Genomic DNA, 21,148 nt, shown 5'->3' with positions numbered 1-21,148 from the left:
GATGCTTATGTGAAAAAGCTTCAACCTGATAAGCTCGAACCCAAATCGGAGAAATGTGTCTTCATAGGATACCTAAAGGAGACTGTTGGGTAAACCTTCTATCACAGATCCGAAGGCAAGATATTCGTTGCTAAGAATGTATCCTTTCTAGAGAAGGAGTTTCTCTCGAAAGAAGTGAGTGGGAGGAAAGTAGAACTTGATGAGGTAATTGTACCTTCTCCGGAATTGGGAAGTAGTTCATCACAGAAATTAGTTCTTGTGATTCCTACACCAATTAGTGAGGAAGCTAATGATGATGATCATGAAACTTCAGATCAAGTTACTACTGAACCTCGTAGGTCAACCGGAATACGATCCGCACCAGAGTGGTATGGTAATCCTGTTCTGGAGGTCATGTTACTTGACCATGACGAACCTACGAACTATGAGGAAGTGATGATGAGTCCAGATTCCGCGAAATGGCTTGAGGCAATGAAATCTGAGATGGGATCCATGTATGAGAACAAAGCCTGGACTTTGGTTAACTTGCCCGATAACGACAAGCAATAGAGAATAAATGGATCTTCAGGAAGAAGACTGACGCTGGCGGTAATGTTACTGTCTACAAAGCTTGACTTGTTACGAAAGGTTTTTGACAAGTTCAAGGAGTTGACTACGATGAGACCTTCTCACCGGTAGCGATGCTTAAGTCTGTCCGAATCATGTTAGCAATTGTTGTATTCTATGATTATGAAATTTGACAAATGGATGTCAAAACTGCATTCCTTAATGGATATCTTAAAGAAGAGTTGTATATGATACAACCAGAATGTTTTGTCGATCCTAAAGGTGCTAACAAAGCGTGCAAGCTCCAGCGACCCATTTATGGACTGGTGCAAGCCTCTTGGAGTTGGAATATACACTTTGATAGTGTGATCAAAGCATATGGTTTTATACAGACCTTTGGAGAAGCCTGTATTTACAAGAAAGTGAGTGAGAGCTCTGTAGCATTTCTGATATTATATGTGGATGACATATTGTTGATTGGAAATAGTACAGAATTTCTGGATAGCATAAAATGATACTTGAATAAGAATTTTTTTATGAAAGACCTCGGTGAAGCTGCTTATATATTGGGCATCAAGATCTATAGAGATAGATCAAGACGCTTAATTGGACTTCCACAAAGCACATACCTTGATAAAATTTTAAAGAAGTTCAAAATGGATGAGTCAAATAAAGGGTTCTTGCCTGTGTTACAAGGTGTTAAGTTGAGTCAGACTCAATGCCCGGCCACTGCAGAGGATAGAGAGAAAATGAAAGTCATTCCCTATGCCTCAGCCATAGGTTCTATCATGTATGCAATGTTGTGTACCAGACCTGATGTGTGGCTTGCTATAAGTTTAGCAGGGAGGTACCAAAGTAATCCAGGAGTGGATCACTGGACAGCGGTCAAGAACATCCTGAAATACCTATAAAGGACTAAGGATATGTTTCTCGTTTACGGAGGTGACAAAGAGCTCATCGTAAATGGTTACGTCGATGCAAGCATTGACACTGGTCCGGATGACTCTAAGTCACTGATGAGGACATCAATACCATTGTTACACCCACAGCCCCTACTGTTACATATACTGGACCAATTACTAGAGCTCGCACACGCCAATTAAATTACCAGGTACTTTCGTTTCTTGGTAATGATTCTAATGTTCATGAGAATATGATGCTGCCTAAATTGGATACATTTGTTTTGCTTACAAATGAAGGGCCTAGCTTGGAGAAGGATGAACATTGGAGCAAGAACACGCATGGAGTTGATGGCATGCGCAAGGGGATCAAGAACGGAGTTAGAAGTGATGATTTCAGGACTTTGAAGCCGCCATAAGGAGTGCATGAAGCCTTGGATGAAATATACAAGATGCCACTTCATAATATTCGTCCACAGGCTATTCTAGGTGCTGCGACACCTTATTAATGGGCCAGGCCCATGTAATTTCGAAATACTTAAGTATAGGCTATTTTTAGAGTCCGTATGTGTGGGGAAACAAGAGTTAGGGTTGGTTTCGGACCCCACCCTCAAGGGCCACGAAATTCCCCCCTCTTCCTCCATATATACAGCCCTTAGGGCGTCGTTTAGACTTTGGGTTTTGTTTAGATTAAAAGTTCGCCATAGCTGCAACTTCGCATACTTCGTTTGTGTCCAACGACCAGACCAAGACGTCACAGAACCCCACCTTGATCAATAAAGCTTTCATCTTATATTCGCAATATCCCGATTGCAATCTCAGTTTCTTGCTTGTTCTTCGTTTGCTCGCAGGAAACAGACCCTCGTGGTCAGGTTGATCGTGCTCCGGCGTGGTCAATAACCCTCGGAAGTTGGTTTAGCGATTGCTAAGGTGCGACGTCTCGCACGTTCGTAGTCGGATCGTCAAGGTCGACTCCCACAGAAAACGATAGCCACCATCTCATCGAAACATCGGGACACCTTAGCCTCTATCAAGTGGTATCAGATTTCCAGGTTGCTCGGTGAGATTTTATAGTTTTTCGTAGATTAGATCGAGTCTGTTCTTCATACCTACAGTCCACAAAAAAGCCAGAAAAAAAATTAGGGTTAGTTCATCATATCCGAACCAATCTGAGCCTTTGCATAATCTTTTTAGGGTTTTTGCTTTGTTGAATTTGCGGTTGCATCGTCATGTCAAGTTGCTGGTCTTAGAGTCTAGTCTTTTAGAGTTTCGAGTTCTGGTCATAAGTTGTCACGCCGCCGCCGCACCATCATCATCGCCCATCTACCACTTTTGCTTATCCGCCACCGCTCTGAATCTATATCCATATACCACCACCAATCCGTATCCATATACCACCACCAATCTGTATCCATATACCACCACCGCTACCATATACCACCACCGCTGCCATATACCACAACCATATATCCACCACCAATCCGAGTTCTTCTCATATTAGGTTTGTTCTTCAGATCAATCTAAATTCCGTTTCGTATTTCCTTGCCTACGTAGGTCTCGAAAAAAAAAGTTTGGAGACCCCCGGGCAGTTTTTAGGCCAAAAATTTCACGGGCAAATTTTTTTCCCTATCCTATTTTTAGGCTTTTCTGAGTCTTTTGAGCCACGTGCCATCATAGTGATTTTTTGTTGCACTTTTTCGTCGTCGCTGCCCTGATTTCCGAAAAAAAAGTGAAAAAAAATTCGTGCCCATCCTATCAGTTTGACGAGGGAAGAGTTTTGAGACACTCGCCATTATAGTGATTTTTCGAAAAAAAAGAGGAGCGCAAAAAAAAAGGAGCGCAAAAAAAAGAGCGAAAAAAAGAGTTCCGGAGTGTGCTTTTCCCTTATTTACGTGCAGCGCCGTGATTTTGTTAGTGTTCTAGGCTCGCGTCTCTAGCACGGTCTAGTCTAGGACCAGCACAGTACCGTCGTTGAGCGTTTATTCAACTTTGCATCTCTGAATTGATTATTGTTGACCCTTTTTGCTACCATACTATAAGCCTTCCCAGCTCCACATACATCTACGTCGTGCGTTTGACTCTCCCTGGCAATCGCTCTATCCAAGCTTTTGAGAGTTTTGACTACAACGGTTGCCGATCACCGCCTGCTGCTGGGTAAGAACTGTTAAGAATTTGAGATTTGCTTGACGGATTTGTGACACCCGCCACCACCCCCACTTGTTAGTAGTCTGTAGGATCATATTCTTGTGTGTTTCTATTGCTGCTAACCATGCCAGGATCACAAGCCGACGAGACTGACTGGGAGAACTTGACGAACAAGGAGCTTCATGATACGTTTCAGCAAATGATGAGTGGACAGGTGCACGATGTGATAAATAGATTTGATGAGGCCATGGAGAAGATAGATGGCATGGAGAAGACGTTTGAAACAAAGCTCGATAACAAGTTTGCTGAATTGCTTTCGCGTTTTCCACCACCACCACCGGCTGCTCCTGCCGCACCTCTGCAACAACAGCAACAACATCGACTACCTCCACGTCGGGAAACACCCCTCCACCGAGCGAGCCGTGTCCCTCTTCAGTCGGGCCAAACTGCTGGTGCTGCTGTTGATACTTCTGTGGCTCCTACTGCTGATGTGGAGGAGGATGATTATGTGGGAGATTATGAGGATGAGGTTGATCACAATCAGAACTACGTGCCACCACTAGCACAGCAACCACCAGGTCGTCCACAAGCAAATAATGACAATGGTAGGGCTCACCCTCAGGTACGAGATCATGACCATCTCCCTAAACTAAAATTGAATATTCCACCATTTGAGGGTAGATATGTTCCTGATATATATCTTACTTGGGAGTTAGAAACTGAACAACGATTTACATGTTTACAATATCCCGAGGAGAGACGTGTTCCTGCTGCTGTTTGTGCATTCACTAGTTTTGCATGTGTTTGGTGGTCTGAGCATTGTAGATTATATCCTATTCCGGCTACTTGGGCTGCTTTGAAAACTACTACGCGTACTCGTTGGGTTCCACCATATTATCAACGTGAACTACTTCAAAAATTGCAGCGCTTAAGACAAGGAAAAAATTCTGTAGAAGAATATTATCAGGAATTACAAACTGGCATGATTAGATGTGGTATTGTTGAGGAGAATGAAGCTATGCTTGCACGTTTTATGGGTGGATTAAATAGAGAGATTCAGACGATTCTAGAGTATAATGAGTATACTAATATCACTCGTTTATTCCATCTTGCTTGTAAAGCTGAACGTGAAGTGCAGGATCGACAGGCATTGGCGCGGACTAACTTTTCTGCAGGTCGACCTTCATCATGGACACCACGTGCATCATCTACTTCCACACGTTCTGCTACACCAGCGCCTCCGTTGGCTGCCACCTCCAACTGTGATACAATAAAGCAGGCACAATCACCACTATCTGCCAAGAGCACACCTTCTGGGCCTGCAAAGAGCTCTTCTTCATCCATGGCATCAACAGGGCAAACACATGATATTATTTGTCGACGTTGCAAGGGTGGAGGTCATTATGCGAGAGAATGCCCATCTAAGCGTGTGATGATTGTTACTGAGGATGGTGGGTATGAGTCCGCTAGTGACTATGATGAGGAGACCTTGGCTCTTATTACACGTGAAGAACATGGTGGAGACGATTCTGATCATGAGACGCAATACATGGCTCCTGAAGATGCTGACAGGTATGAATGTTTAGTTGCTCAACGTGTTTTGAGTGTGCAGGTCACACAAGCTGAGCAAAATCAGAGGCACAATTTGTTCCATACCAAGGGAGTTGTGAAGGAACGTTCTGTGCGCGTCATAATAGACGGAGGGAGCTGCAACAACTTGGCTAGCATGGAGATGGTGGAGAAGCTTTCTCTCACCACAAGACCACATCCACATCCTTACTACATCCAATGGCTCAACAACAGCGGCAAGGTTAAGGTAACACGTACTGTTCGTGTGCATTTTCGTATCTCTACATATGCTGATTATGTTGATTGTGATGTGGTACCTATGCAAGCATGTTCCTTATTACTTGGTAGACCATGGCAATTTGATAAAAATTCTGTACACCATGGTAGAAACAATCAGTATACTCTTGTTCATAACGATAAGAATATTACTTTGCTTCCCATGACTCTTGATTCCATTTTGAAAGATGATATTAATAGAGCTAATAAAGCAAAACAGGAGACAAATAGGAGTGAAAATCAGATTGTGGCAAAAGAATTTGAGCACCAAATGAAGCCTAATAATAAACCATCTACTGTTGTTTCTGAAATTAAATTGAAAAGTGCATGTTTACTTGCCACCAAATCTGATATTGATGAGCTAGATTTTAGCAAATCTGTTTGCTATGCTTTTGTGTGCAAAGAGGCATTATTTTCATTCGAGGACGTGCCTTCCTCTTTGCCCCCTGCCGTCACTAACATTTTGCAGGAGTTCGCTGACGTCTTTCCACAAGACGTGCCACCAGGATTACCACCTATTCGAGGGATTGAGAATCAACTTGACTTAATTCCCGGTGCTTCGCTACCCAACCGTGCACCATACTGTACCAATCCAGAGGAGACGAAGGAGATTATGTGTCAAGTACAAGAACTGCTCGACAAAGGTTATATACGCGAATCCCTTAGTCCTTGTGCTGTTCCTATCATTTTAGTGCCGAAAAAGGATGGCACGTCATGTGATGAGGACATCAATACCATTGTTACACCCACAGCCCCTACTGCTACATATACGGGACCAATTACTAGAGCTCGCGCACGCCAATTAAATTATCAGGTACTTTCTTTCTTGGTAATGATTCTAATGTTCATGAGAATATGATGCTGCCTAAATTGGATACATTTGTTTTGCTTACAAATGAAGGGCCTAGCTTGGAGAAAGATGAACATTGGAGCAAGAACAAGCATGGAGATGATGCCATGCGCAAGGGGAACAAGAACGGAGTTACAAGTGATGATTTCAGGACTTTGAAGCCACCATAATGGGTGCATGAAGCCTTGGACGAAATATACAAGATGCCACTTCATAAATTTCGTCCCGAGGCTATTATAGGGGCTGCGTCACCTTTTTATTGGGCCAGGCCCATGTAATTTCGAAATACATAGGTATAGGCTATTTTTAGAGTCCGTATGTGTGGGGAAACAAGAGATAGGGTTGATTTCGGACCCCTCCACCAAGGGCCACGAAATTCCCCCTCTCTTCCTCCATATATACAGCCCTTAGGGCACCGTTTAGACTTTGGGTTTTGTTTAGATTAAAAGTTCGCCATAGCTGCAACTTCGCGTACTTCGTTTGTGTTCAACGACCAGACAAAGGCGTCACAGAACCCCACCTTGATCAATAAAGCTTTCATCTTATATTCGCAATATCCAGATTGCAATCTTAGTTTCTTGCTTGTTCTTCGTTTGCTCGCAGGAAACAGACCCTCGTGGTCAGGTTGATCGTGCTCCGGCGTGGTCAATAACCTCTCGGAGTTGGTTTAGCGATTGCTAAGGCGCGACGTCCTCCCACGTTCGTAGTCGGATCGTCAAAGTCGACTTCCACCAAAGCGATATCCATCATCTCATCGAAAGACGGGACACCTTTGCCTCTATCAAGTGGTATCAGATTTCCAGGTTGCTCGGTGAGATTTTACAGTTTTTCGTAGTTTAGATCGAGTCTGTTCTTCATACCTATAGTCCACGAAAAAGCCAAAAAAAATTAGGGTTAGTTCATCCCATCCAAACCAATCTGAGCCTTGCATAATCTTTTTTGTATTTGCTTTGTTGAATTTGCGGTTGCATCGTCGTGTCCAGTTGCTGGTCTTAGCGTCTAGTCTTTTAGAGTTTCAAGTTCTGTTCACAGGTTGTCACGTCGCCGCTGCCATATATCACCACCGCATCATCATCGTCGGTGTTGCCATATACCACCACCACATATTCACCGTCAATCCGAATCCATATACGCCACCACATATCCGCCGCCATCATGCCAATCCGAGTTCACCTACAAAATATATCCGCCACCTGTCCGTGTTCCACCAGATTCATCTTCGCCACCAGTCCGAGTTCCACCAGATTCATCTCCGCCACCAGTCCTAGTCCGAGTCCAGTAATTGTTGCATTGTTCTCGATTTCCAGATCACGCGATACTCCGAGTCGTGACAGAGAAGGACTCCCCAACTTCCGAGCCATCCGCAGAAGAAAAATAGTTCCAATTTCAAAAAAAAAATTAAGTCTGGAAAATTCTGGCTAGGCAGTTTTTAGACCATTTGTAGACTTTTTCGAAAAAAATTTGTTGCGGAGCAAAAAAAAAGAGGAAAAAAAAGTGCAAAAAAAGAGAAAAAAAAATTCAGAGTGTGCTCCTCCCTTGTTTACGTGCCGCGCCGTGATTTTGTTGGTGTTCTAGGCTCGCGTCTCTAGCACAGTCTAGCCTAGGACCAGCACAGTACCGTCGTTGAGCGTTTATTCAACTTTGCATCTCTGAATTGATTATTGCTGACCCTTTTTGCTACCATATTATAAGCCTTCCCAGCTCCACATACATCTACGTCGCGCGTTTGACTCTCCCTGGTAATCGCTCTATCCAAGCTTTGAGAGTTTTGACTACAACGGTTGCCGATCACCGCCTGCTGCTGGGTAAGAACTGGTAAGAATTTGAGTTTTGCTTGACGGGTTTGTGACACCCACCACCACCACTTGTTCGTAGTCTGTAGGATCATATTCTTGTGTGTTTCTATTGCTGCTAACCATGCTAGGATCACGAGCCGACGAGATTGACTGGGAGAATTTATCGAACAAGGAGCTTCATGATAAGTTTCAGCAAATGATGACTGAACAGGTGCAAGATGTGCTAAACAATTTTGAAGAGGCCATGGAGAAGATCACTAGCCTTGAGAAGACGTTCGAAACAAAGCTCGATAACAAGTTTAATGAATTGCTCGCGCGTCTTCCACCACCACCACCCGCTGCACCTAAGCACCTCTCCAACAACAACAACAACAACGACTACCTCCACGTCGCGAAACAGACCTCCGCCGAGCAAGCCGTGTTCCTCTTGCGTTTGGCCAAACTGTTGGTGCTGCTGTTGATACTTCTGTGGCTCCTGCTGCTGATGCGGAGGAGGATGATTATGTGGGAGATTATGAGGATGAGGTTGATCAAAATCAGCACTACGTGCAGCCACCTGTACCACCACCAGCAGGTCGACCTCAGGTATATACTCGTAATGGTAGGCCTGCACCACCACCTCAGGTACGAGATGATGTCCATATTCCTAAACTGAAATTGAATATTCCACCATTTGAGGGTAGATATGTTCCTGATATATATCTTACTTGGGAGTTAGAAACTGAACAACGATTTACATGTTTACAATATCCTGAGGAGAGACGAGTTGCTGCTGCTGTTTGTGCTTTCACTAGTTTTGCATGTGTATGGTGGTCTGAACATTGTAGATTATATCCTATTCCAACTACTTGGGCTGCTTTGAAAACTGCTATGCGTACGCGTTGGGTTCCACCATATTATCAACGTGAATTGCTTCAAAAATTGCAGCGTTTAAGACAAGGGAAAAATTCTGTAGAAGAATATTATCAGGAATTACAAACTGGCATGATTAGATGTGGTATTGTTGAGGAGAATGAAGCTATGCTTGCACATTTTCTGGGTGGATTAAATAGAGAGATTCAGACCATTCTAGACTATAAAGAGTATACTAATATCACTCGTTTATTCCATCTTGCTTGGAAAGCTGAACGTGAAGTGCAGGATCGACAAGCATTGGGGCGAACTAACTTTTCTGCAGGCCGACCTTCATCATGGACACCACGTGCATCTTCTACTTCAACTGCACCAGCACCTCCATCTGGTGCCACCTCCAGCCGTGATACAAGAAAACAGGCACAACCACCATTATCTGCCAAGAGCGCACCTGCGGGGCCTGCACAGCGTTCTTCTTCTTCCATGGCATCAACAGGGCACACAAGTGATATTATTTGTCATCGTTGTAAGGGAGGAGGTCATTATGCGAGAGAATGCAAATCTCCGCGTGTGATGATTGCTACCGCGGATGGTGGATATGAGTCTGCTAGTGACTATGATGAGGAGACTTTGGCTCTTATTACACGTGAAGAACATGGTGGAGATGATTTTGATCATGAGACGCAATACATGGCTCCTGAAGACGCTGACAGGTATGAATGTTTAGTTTCTCAACGTGTTTTGAGTGTGCAGATCACACAAGCTGAGCAAAATCAGAGGCACAATTTGTTCCATACCAAGGGAGTTGTGAAGGAACGTTCTGTGCGCGTCATCATAGACGGAGGGAGCTGCAACAACTTGGCTAGCATGGAGATGGTGGAGAAGCTTTCTCTCACCACAAGACCACATCCACATCCTTACTACATCCAATGGTTCAACAACAGCGGCAAGGTTAAGGTAACACGTACTGTTCGTGTGCATTTTAGTATCTCTACATATGCTGATTATGTTGATTGTGATGTGGTACCTATGCAAGCATGTTCCTTATTACTTGGTAGACCATGGCAATTTGATAAAAATTCTGTACACCATGGTAGAAACAATCACTATACTCTTGTTCATAAGGATAAAAATATTACTTTGCTTCCTATGACTCCTGATTCCATTTTGAAAGATGATATTAATAGAGCTAATAAAGCACAACAGGAGAAGAATAAGAGTGAAAATCAGATTGTGGCAAAAGAATTTGAGATTTGCTTGACGGATTTGTGACACCCACCACCACCACTTGTTCGTAGTCTGTAGGATCATATTCTTGTGTGTTTCTTGTTCTACTAATCATGACAGGATCCAGAGTCAATTCATGGGCTTTGTCGATCGCGGGAGACGTGCCACCACCTTTGCAAATACCACAACCGTCACGAGAGGTGCACAAACATCCAAATGCACATGATCAGGTTAATGTATCTATACCACCATTTAATGGCCGTTTTAAACCTGCTTTATATATTGAATGGGAGTTCGACATAAAAAATATATTTGCTTCCCATAATTTTGATGAACATAAAAAGGTTAAGGTTGCGGTTGGTTCTTTCACTGGTTATGCTTTGGTTTGGTGGAGTGAATATTGTCGGTTACACCCTGATTATATACCTACTACTTGGGATGATTTGAAACTTGCCATGCGACATACTTTCGTCCCTGCTTATTATTCTCGTGACATGATTAAGAAGTTGCAACACTTAAAACAAGGTAGTGAAACTGTAACAAAATATTATGATGATTTACAAACTACCTTGTTGCATTCCTCTTTAGAAGAAAGTGAAGATGATTTTATGGATAGATTTTGGGGAGGATTAAACCGTGATATTCAAGAGATACTAATTCATGAAGAGTGTTATCCTATGGACCATTTGTTTCATCTTGCTTGCAAAGCTGAACAGGAAATAAAACGACGTGTTGGCCACGAGGAGAACAAGCGCACGGTGCACATTCCAAGAGTTGATATGATTGTTCCTTCAACTACTAGGCATACTATGACAACCACATCCGTTGTTGTCAGGACTACATCACCTCCACCATGTGACACATCGCCCCCGAGAGTGGCTACATCATCTGAGTTGATCATAAGAGGTAATGACAAATGTACTGATCTTCCATCTCTACATGAGAATGATGAATGCCTTGTCAATTTGAATGCACCATCTGATGAGCTACTCACTACTTTGATCACACCACCTATTTTAGAGGACTACGTTGATAATTTGACTTTGCCATGTGATCAAACAACTGAAATACCAACAATTTTGAGTGCACCCATTGAATTAACTATTGATGCAAAAGAACCAATGTTTAATCATTTTGATATGACCTCTAATCTTGGTGATGATTCTGTGTTGAATGACTTATTGCATGTTTGCTTATTTAAGCATGTTGTAGCATGTAAATTTGATGCAAGTAAGGTTTATTCACCAATGTTGGGATGGTTTAATGATGAACATTGTCAATCTTTTGAAATGAATAAGAGCTTCACTTATATGTGCAAACTGAGTTGCAATATTTTCATGCCTTCTACTTCTTGTACTAATTTTTTGGCTTTAGATTTTATGAACTATGCAAGTTACTCATCTATTCATGTGTCATATATGCAAAAATCAAGGGAAGTAAAAATGGATGACATATACATATACAACATGTACACCTTGTCTCTTTTGTTAGCCACATTTCAGATTAAGCAACGCCGAGGACGGCTTTATTTTCAAGAAGGGGAGGATGATGAGGACATGACTACCTTGGATATGACCAAAAATATTGCATATATGCATATTTGTCAGGTGATTTGTAGTGCAAACTATTCAATAATCTATTTATGTTATCCAGAACAAAAATACTTCACACACTTTTGTGTTTTGTCTAATTGCAGGTGTATGGGACATTTGTACAATCCACATATGAAGATAAGGAAGAAAGAGATGTTTATTTTCTGTCCAAAAAGTTCTCTCACGTCACTTTTGGCCCAAGAGAAGATAGAGTCCAAGTCTCTCACGTTCTGGATTCAGATTCGGACTGCACAGACACACCTGACTCAAAACGCACACAAGTTTTTCATACGGACTCCGAATTGGGTGATTCTTTTTTTGTTGGAAACTAGATTTCGTGCACTTTCCAACCCAATTGGAATCACCTTCAAATTCGTCCGGAGCGTTGAGTTGTGGACGAAACAATCTGATGCTGCAGCAGAATCCGAGTCAAACTACAAGTCCAAAGGTGTTACATCACCTCCACTTGGGCCCATTGGCCTTGTACGACCTAGATTTAGTTTTGGGCTGCCTTGGGACGTCCTCCCACCTCCTTGGCCGCCACCCCTTGCTCCTATATAAGTAGATCCATCTAGTAGCTTTTCCTTGGGATTTGTTTAGTTAAAAGTTAGCCATTGCAACTTCGTGTACTTCGTTTGTGTTCAACGACCAGACCAAGACCGCTTCCGGATCCCCACCATTATCAATACTTCATATATATTTGCAATATTCAGATTGCTTTATCATATTCTTGCTCGTTCTTCGATTGCTTGCAGGAATAGACCTTCGTGGTCAGGCTGACCGTGCTTCCAGCATCGTCAGTAACCTCAGGAGATTGGTTTAGCGATTGCTAAGGCGCAACGTCGCACACGTTTGTAGTCGGATCGTCAAAGTCGTCTCTACCAAATCGATAGTTATCATCTCATCGAAAGATCGGGACCCTCGCCTCTATCAACTTTGGCTCTTATTACACGTGAAGAACATGGTGGAGATGATTCTGATCATAAGACGCAATACATGGCTCCTGAAGACGCTGACAGGTATGAATGTTTAGTTGCTCAACGTGTTTTGAGTGTGCAGGTCACACAAGCTGAGCAAAATCAGAGGCACAATTTGTTCCATACCAAGGGAGTTGTGAAGGAACGTTCTGTGCGCGTCATCATAGACGGAGGGAGCTGCAACAACTTGGCTAGCATGGAGATGGTGGAGAAGCTTTCTCTCACCACAAGACCACATCCACATCCTTACTACATCCAATGGTTCAACAACAGCGGCAAGGTTAAGGTAACACGTACTGTTCGTGTGCATTTTAGTATCTCTACATATGCTGATTATGTTGATTGTGATGTGGTACCTATGCAAGCATGTTCCTTATTACTTGGTAGACCATGGCAATTTGATAAAAATTCTGTACACCATGGTAGAAACAATCACTATACTCTTGTTCATAAGGATAAAAATATTACTTTGCTTCCTATGACTCCAGATTCCATTTTGAAAGATGATATTAATAGAGCTAATAAAGAAAAACAGGAGACGAATAAGAGTGAAAATCAGATTGTGGCAAAAGAATTTGAGCAACAAATGAAGCCTAATAATAAACCATCTAGTGTTGCTTCTGAAATTAAATTGAAAAGTGCATGTTTATTTGCCACCAAATCTGATATTGATGAGCTAGATTTCAGCAAATCTGTTTGCTATGCTTTTGTGTGCAAAGAGGCATTATTTTCATTCGAGGACGTGCCTTCCTCTTTGCCTCCTGCTGTCACTAACATTTTGCAGGAGTTCGCTGACGTCTTTCCACAAGACGTGCCACCGGGATTACCGCCTATTCGAGGGATTGAGCATCAGATTGACTTAATTCCCGGTGCTTCACTGCCAAACCATGCACCATACCGTACCAATCCAGAGGAGACGAAGGAGATTATGCGTCAAGTACAAGAGCTTCTCGACAAAGGTTATATACGCGAATCCCTTAGTCCTTGTGCTGTTCCTATTATTCTAGTGCCGAAAAAGGATGGTACATCACGTATTTGTGTTGATTGTAGAGGTTTTAATAATATTACTATTCGTTATCGTCATCTATTCCTAGGCTAGATGATATGCTTGTTGAATTGAGTGGCTCTACAATATTCTCCAAAGTTGATTTGCGTAGTGGATACCATCAAATTCGTATGAAATTGGGAGATGAATGGAAAACAACATTCAAAACTAAGTTTGGATTATATGGGTGGTTAGTCATGCCTTTTGGGTTAACTAATGCACCTAGTACTTTCATGAGATTAATGAACGAAGTTTTACGTGCTTTCATTGGACGATTTGTGGTAGTTTACTTTGATGACATATTGATTTATAGCAGATCTTTGGAAGAACATTTGGAACATTTACGTGCTGTTTTTATTGCTCTACGTGATGCACGTTTGTTTGGTAACCTTGGGAAGTGCACCTTTTGCACCGACCGAGTATCTTTTCTTGGCTATGTTGTTACTCCACAGGGAATTGAAGTTGATAAAGCCAATATTGAAGCTATTGAGAGTTGGCCGCAACCCAAAACGGTCACACAAGTGAGGAGTTTTCTTGGCCTCGCTGGATTCTATAGGCGTTTTGTGAGAGATTTCAGCACCATTGCTGCACCTCTCAATGAGCTTACAAAGAAAGATGTGCCTTTTCTTTGGGGTACCGCACAGGAAGAAGCCTTCTCGGTATTGAAAGATAAGTTGACACATGCTCCTTTACTCCAACTTCCTGATTTTAATAAGACTTTTGAGCTTGAATGTGATGCTAGTGGAATTGGATTAGGCGGTGTGTTATTACAAGATGGCAAACCTGTTGCATACTTTTCTGAAAAATTGAGTGGGCCTAGTCTGAATTATTCTACTTATGATAAAGAATTATATGCTCTTGTTCGGACTTTAGAAACATGGCAACATTATTTATGGCCCAAAGAATTTGTTATACATTCTGATCATGAATCTTTGAAGCATATTAAAAGTCAAGCTAAACTGAATCGTAGACATGCTAAATGGGTTGAATTCATTGAGACTTTTCCTTATGTCATTAAACACAAGAAGGGAAAAGAAAATGTTATTGCTGATGCATTGTCTCGCCGCTATACTATGCTTTCACAACTTGACTTCAAAATATTTGGTTTGGAGACCATCAAAGATCAATATGTGCATGATGCTGATTTTAAAGATGTAATGCAGAATTGTAAAGAAGGAAGAATGTGGAACAAGTTCGTCGTTAACGATGGATTTGTGTTTCGTACTAACAAGCTATGCATTCCAGCTAGCTCCGTTCGTCTTTTGTTGTTGTAGGAGGCGCATGGAGGAGGATTAATGGGACACTTTGGCGTAAAGAAGACGGATGACGTACTTGCTACACATTTCTTTTAGCCAAAGATGAGACGGGATGTTGAGCGTTTTATTGCTCGATGCACTACATGTCAAAAAGCTAAGTCACGACTCAATCCTCATGGTTTATATATGCCTTTGCCTGTACCTAGTGTTCCTTGGGAGGATATATCTATGGACTTTGTTTTAGGTTTACCTCGAACAAAGAAGGGGAGGGATAGCATATTTGTTGTCGTGGATAGATTCTCGAAAATGGCACACTTTATACCATGTCATAAAAGCGATGATGCTGTTAATGTTGCTGATTTGTTCTTTCGTGAAATTATTCGCTTGCATGGTGTGCCAAATACTATTGTTTCAGATCGTGATACTAAATTTCTTAGCCACCTTTGGAGATGTTTATGGGCTAAGTTGGGGACTAAACTGCTTTGTAGTACTACTTGTCACCCCCAAACTGATGGACAAACTGAAGTAGTCAATAGAACGTTGTCTACTATGCTTAGGGCTGTTTTGAAGAATAATAAGAAAATGTGGGAGGAATGCTTGCCTCATATTGAATTTGCTTATAATCGTTCATTGCATTCTACTACTAAGATGTGCCCTTTTGAAGTTGTGTATGGTTTCCTACCTCGTGCACCTATTGATTTGTTGCCTCTTCCATCTTCAGAGAAGGTTAATTTTGATGCTAAACAATGTGCTGAATTGATTTTAAAAATGCATGAGTTAACTAAGGAAAACATTGAGCGTATGAATGCTAAATATAAACTTGCTGGAGATAAGGGTAGAAAACATGTTGTGTTTGCACCTGGAGATCTTGTTTGGTTACATTTGCGTAAGGATAGATTTCCTGATTTGCGCAAATCAAAGCTAATGCCACGTGCTGATGGTCCCTTTAAGGTGTTAGAGAAAATAAATGATAATGCATATAACTTGAGCTGCCTGCAGATTTTGGGGTTAGTCCCACTTTTATCATTGCAGATTTGAAGCCTTATTTGGGTGAGGAAGATGAGTTTCCGTCGAGGACGACTTCATTTCAAGAAAGGGAGGATGATGAGGACATCAATACCATTCTTACACCCACAGCCCCTACTGCTACATATACGGGACCAATTACTAGAGCTCGCACACGCCAATTAAATTATCAGGTACTTTCGTTTCTTGGTAATGATTCTAATGTTCATGAGAATATGATGCTGCCTAAATTGGATACATTTGTTTTTCTTACAAATGAAGGGCCTAGCTTGGAGAAGGATGAACATTGGAGCAAGAACAAGCATGGAGATGATGCCATGCGCAAGGGGAACAAGAACGGAGTTACAAGTGATGATTTCAGGACTTTGAAGCCACCATAATGGGTGCATGAAGCCTTGGACGAAATATACAAGATGCCACTTCATAAATTTCGTCCCGAGGCTATTATAGGTGCTGCGTCACCTTTTTATTGGGCCAGGCCCATGTAATTTCGAAATACATAGGTATAGGCTATTTTTAGAGTCCGTATGTGTGGGGAAACAAGAGATAGGGTTGATTTCGGACCCCTCCACCAAGGGCCACGAAATTCCCCCTCTCTTCCTCCATATATACAGCCCTTAGGGCACCGTTTAGACTTTGGGTTTTGTTTAGATTAAAAGTTTGCCATAGCTGCAACTTCGCGTACTTTGTTTGTGTTCAACGACCAGACAAAGGCGTCACAGAACCCCACCTTGATCAATAAAGCTTTCATCTTATATTCGCAATATCCAGATTGCAATCTTAGTTTCTTGCTTGTTCTTCGTTTGCTCGCAGGAAACAGACCCTCGTGGTCAGGTTGATCGTGCTCCGGCGTGGTCAATAACCTCTCGGAGTTGGTTTAGCGATTGCTAAGGCGCGACGTCCTCGCACGTTCGTAGTCGGATCGTCAAAGTCGACTTCCACCAAAGCGATATCCATCATCTCATCGAAAGACGGGACACCTTTGCCTCTATCATCACGTATGTGCGTTGATTGTAGAGGCATTAATAATATTACTATTCGTTATCGTCATCCTATTCCTAGGCTAGATGATATGCTTGATGAATTAAGTGGCTCTACAATTTTCTCCAAAGTTGATTTGCGTAGTGGATACCATCAAATTCGTATGAAATTGGGCGATGAATGGAAAACAGCATTTAAAACTAAGTTTGGATTATATGAGTGGTTAGTCATGCCTTTTGGGTTAACTAATGCACCTAGTACTTTCATGAGGTTAATGAACGAAGTTTTACGTGCTTTCATTGGACGATTTGTGGTAGTTTACTTTGATGACACATTGATTTATAGCAAATCTTTGGAGGAACATTTGGAACATTTACGTGCTGTTTTTATTGCTCTACGTGATGCACGTTTGTTTGGAAACCTTGGAAAGTGCACCTTTTGCACCGACCGAGTATCTTTTCTTGGCTATGTTGTTACTCCACAGGGAATTGAAGTTGATAATGCCAAGATTGAAGCTATTGAGAGTTGGCCGCAGCCCAAAACGGTCACACAAGTGAGGAGTTTCCTTGGCCTCGCTGGTTTCTATAGGCATTTTGTGAGAGATTTTGGCACCATTGCTGCACCTCTCAACGAGCTTACAAAGAAGGATGTGCCTTTTGTTTGGGGTACCGCACAGGAAGAAGCTTTCACGGTACTGAAAGATAAGTTGACACATGCTCCTTTACTCCAACTTCCTAATTTCAATAAGACTTTTGAGCTTGAATGTGATGCTAGTGGAATTGGATTAGGAGGTGTGTTATTACAAGATGGAAAACCTGTTGCATACTTTTCTGAAAAATTGAGTGGGCCTAGTCTGAACTATTCTACTTATGATAAAGAACTATATGCTCTTGTTCGGACCTTAGAAACATGGCAACATTATTTATGGCCCAAGGAATTTGTTATACATTCTGATCATGAATCTTTGAAACACATTAAAAGTCAAGCAAAACTGAACCGTAGACATGCTAAATGGGTTGAATTCATTGAGACTTGCCCTTATGTCATTAAACACAAGAAGGGTAAAGAAAATGTTATTGCTGATGCCTTGTCTCGTTGTTATACTATGCTTTCACAACTTGACTTTAAAATATTTGGTTTGGAAACCATCAAAGATCAATATGTTCATGATGCTGAATTTAAAGATGTATTGCAGAATTGTAAGGAAGGGAGAACTTGGAACAAGTTCGTTCTTAACGATGGATTTGTGTTTCGTGCTAACAAGTTATGCATTCCAGCTAGCTCCGTTCGTCTTTTGTTGTTGCAGGAGGCACATGGAGGAGGATTAATGGGACACTTTGGCGTCAAGAAGATGGAGGATATACTTGCTACACATTTCTTTTGGCCAAAGATGAGACGGGATGTTGAGCGTTTTGTTGCTCGCTGCACTACATGTCAAAGAGCTAAGTCACGACTCAATCCTCATGGTTTATATATGCCTTTGCCTGTACCTAGTGTTCCTTGGGAGGATATATCTATGGACTTTGTTTTAGGTTTACCTCGAACAAAGAAGGGGAGCGATAGCATATTTGTCGTCGTGGATAGGTTCTCGAAAATGGCACACTTTATACCATGTCATAAAAGCGATGATGCTGTTAATGTTGCTGATTTGTTCTTTCGTGAAATTATTCGCTTACATGGTGTGCCAAATACTATTGTTTCAGATCATGATACTAAATTTCTTAGCCACTTTTGGAGATGTTTATGGTCTAAGTTGGGGACTAAGCTGCTTTTTAGTACTACTTGTCACCCCCAAACTGATGGACAAACTGAAGTAGTCAATAGAACATTGTCTACTATGCTTAGGGCTGTTTTGAAGAATAACAAGAAAATGTGGGAAGAATGCTTGCCTGATAGAGGCAAAGGTGTCCCGTCTTTCGATGAGATGATGGATATCGCTTTGGTGGCAGTCGACTTTGACGATCCGACTACGAACGTGCGAGGACGTCGCGCCTTAGCAATCGCTAAACCAACTCCGAGAGGTTATTGACCACGCCGGAGCACGATCAACCTGACCACGAGGGTCTGTTCCCTGCGAGCAAACGAAGAACAAGCAAGAAACTGAGATTGCAATCTGGATATTGCGAATATAAGATGAAAGCTTTATTGATCAAGGTGGGGTTCTGTGACGCCTTTGTCTGGTCGTTGAACACAAACGAAGTACGCGAAGTTGCAGCTATGGCGAACTTTTAATCTAAACAAAACCCAAAGTCTAAACGATGCCCTAAGGGCTGTATATATGGAGGAAGAGGGGGGAATTTCGTGACCCTTGGTGGAGGGGTCCGAAATCAACCCTATCTCTTGTTTCCCCACACATACGGACTCTAAAAATAGCCTATACTTATGTATTTCGAAATTACATGGGCCTGGCCCAATAATAAGGTGACGCAACACCTATAATAGCCTCGGGACGAAATTTATGAAGTGGCATCTTGTATATTTCGTCCAAGGCTTCATGCACCCATTATGGTGGCTTCAAAGTCCTGAAATCATCACTTGTAACTCTCATGAGGAGATCAATACCATTGTTACACCCACAGCCCCTACTGCTACATATATGGGACCAATTACTAGAGCTCGCGCACGCCAATTAAATTATCAGGTACTTCCGTTTCTTGGTAATGATTGTAATGTTCATGAGAATATGATGCTGCCTAAATTGGATACATTTGTTTTGCTTACAAATGAAGGGCCTAGCTTGGAGATGGATGAACATTGGAGCAAGAACAAGCATGGAGATGATGCCATGCGCAAGGGGAACAAGAACAGAGTTACAAGTGATGATTTCAGGACTTTGAAGCCACCATAATGGGTGCGTGAAGCCTTGGACGAAATATACAAGATGCCACTTCATAAATTTCGTCCCGAGGCTATTATAGGTGCTGCGTCACCTTTTTATTGGGCCAAGCCCATGTAATTTCGAAATACATAAGTATAGGCTATTTTTCGAGTCCGTATGTGTGGGGAAACAAGAGATAGGGTTGATTTCGGACCCCTCCACCAAGGGCCACGAAATTCCCCCTCTCTTCCTCCATATATACAGCCCTTAGGGAACCGTTTCGACTTTGGGTTTTGTTTAGATTAGAAGTTCGCCATAGCTGCAACTTCGCGTACTTCATTTGTGTTCAACGACCAGACAAAGGCGTCACAGAACCCCACCTTGATCAATAAAGCTTTCATCTTATATTCGCAATATCCAGATTGCAATCTCAGTTTCTTGCTTGTTCTTCGTTTGCTCGCAGGAAACAGACCCTCGTGGTCAGGTTGATCGTGCTCCGGCGTGGTCAATAACCTCTCGGAGTTGGTTTAGCGATTGCTAAGGCGCGACGTCCTCGCACGTTCGTAGTCGGATCATCAAAGTCGACTGCCATCAAAGCGATATCCATCATCTCATCGAAAGACGGGACACCTTTGCCTCTATCAAACTCCGTTCTTGTTCCCCTTGTGCATGCCATCATCTCCATGCTTGTTCTTAATCCAATGTTCATCCTTCTCCAAGCTAGGCCCTTCATTTGTAATCAAAACAAATGTATCCAATTTAGGCAGCATCATATTCTCATGAACATTAGAATCATTACCAAGAAACGTAAGTACCTGGTAATTTAGTTGGCGTGCGCGAGCTCTAGTAATTGGTCCAGTATTTATAGCAGCAAGGGTTGTGGGTGTAACAATTGTATTGATGTCCTCATCATCCTCCCCTTCTTGAAATGAAGTCGTCCTTGACGGAAGTTCAGCTTCCTCACCCAAATAAGGCTTCAAATCTGCAATGTTAAAAGTGGGACTAACCCCAAAATCTGCAGGCAGCTCAAGTTTATATGCATTATCATTTATTTTCTCTAACACCTTAAAGGGACCATCAGCACGTGGCATTAACTTTGATTTGCGCAAATCAGGAAATCTATCCTTACGCAAATGCAACCAAACAAGATCTCCAGGTGCAAACACAACATGTTTTCTACCCTTATCTCCAGCAAGTTTATATTTAGCATTCATACGCTCAATGTTTTCCTTAGTTAACTCATGCATTTTTAAAATCAATTCAGCACGTTGTTTAGCATCAAAATTAACCTTC

This window comes from Triticum dicoccoides, chromosome 1A, assembly GCF_002162155.2.
Source record: "Triticum dicoccoides isolate Atlit2015 ecotype Zavitan chromosome 1A, WEW_v2.0, whole genome shotgun sequence".
Lineage (NCBI taxonomy): Eukaryota > Viridiplantae > Streptophyta > Magnoliopsida > Poales > Poaceae > Triticum > Triticum dicoccoides.
Note: the sequence above shows the minus strand (reverse complement) of the source record.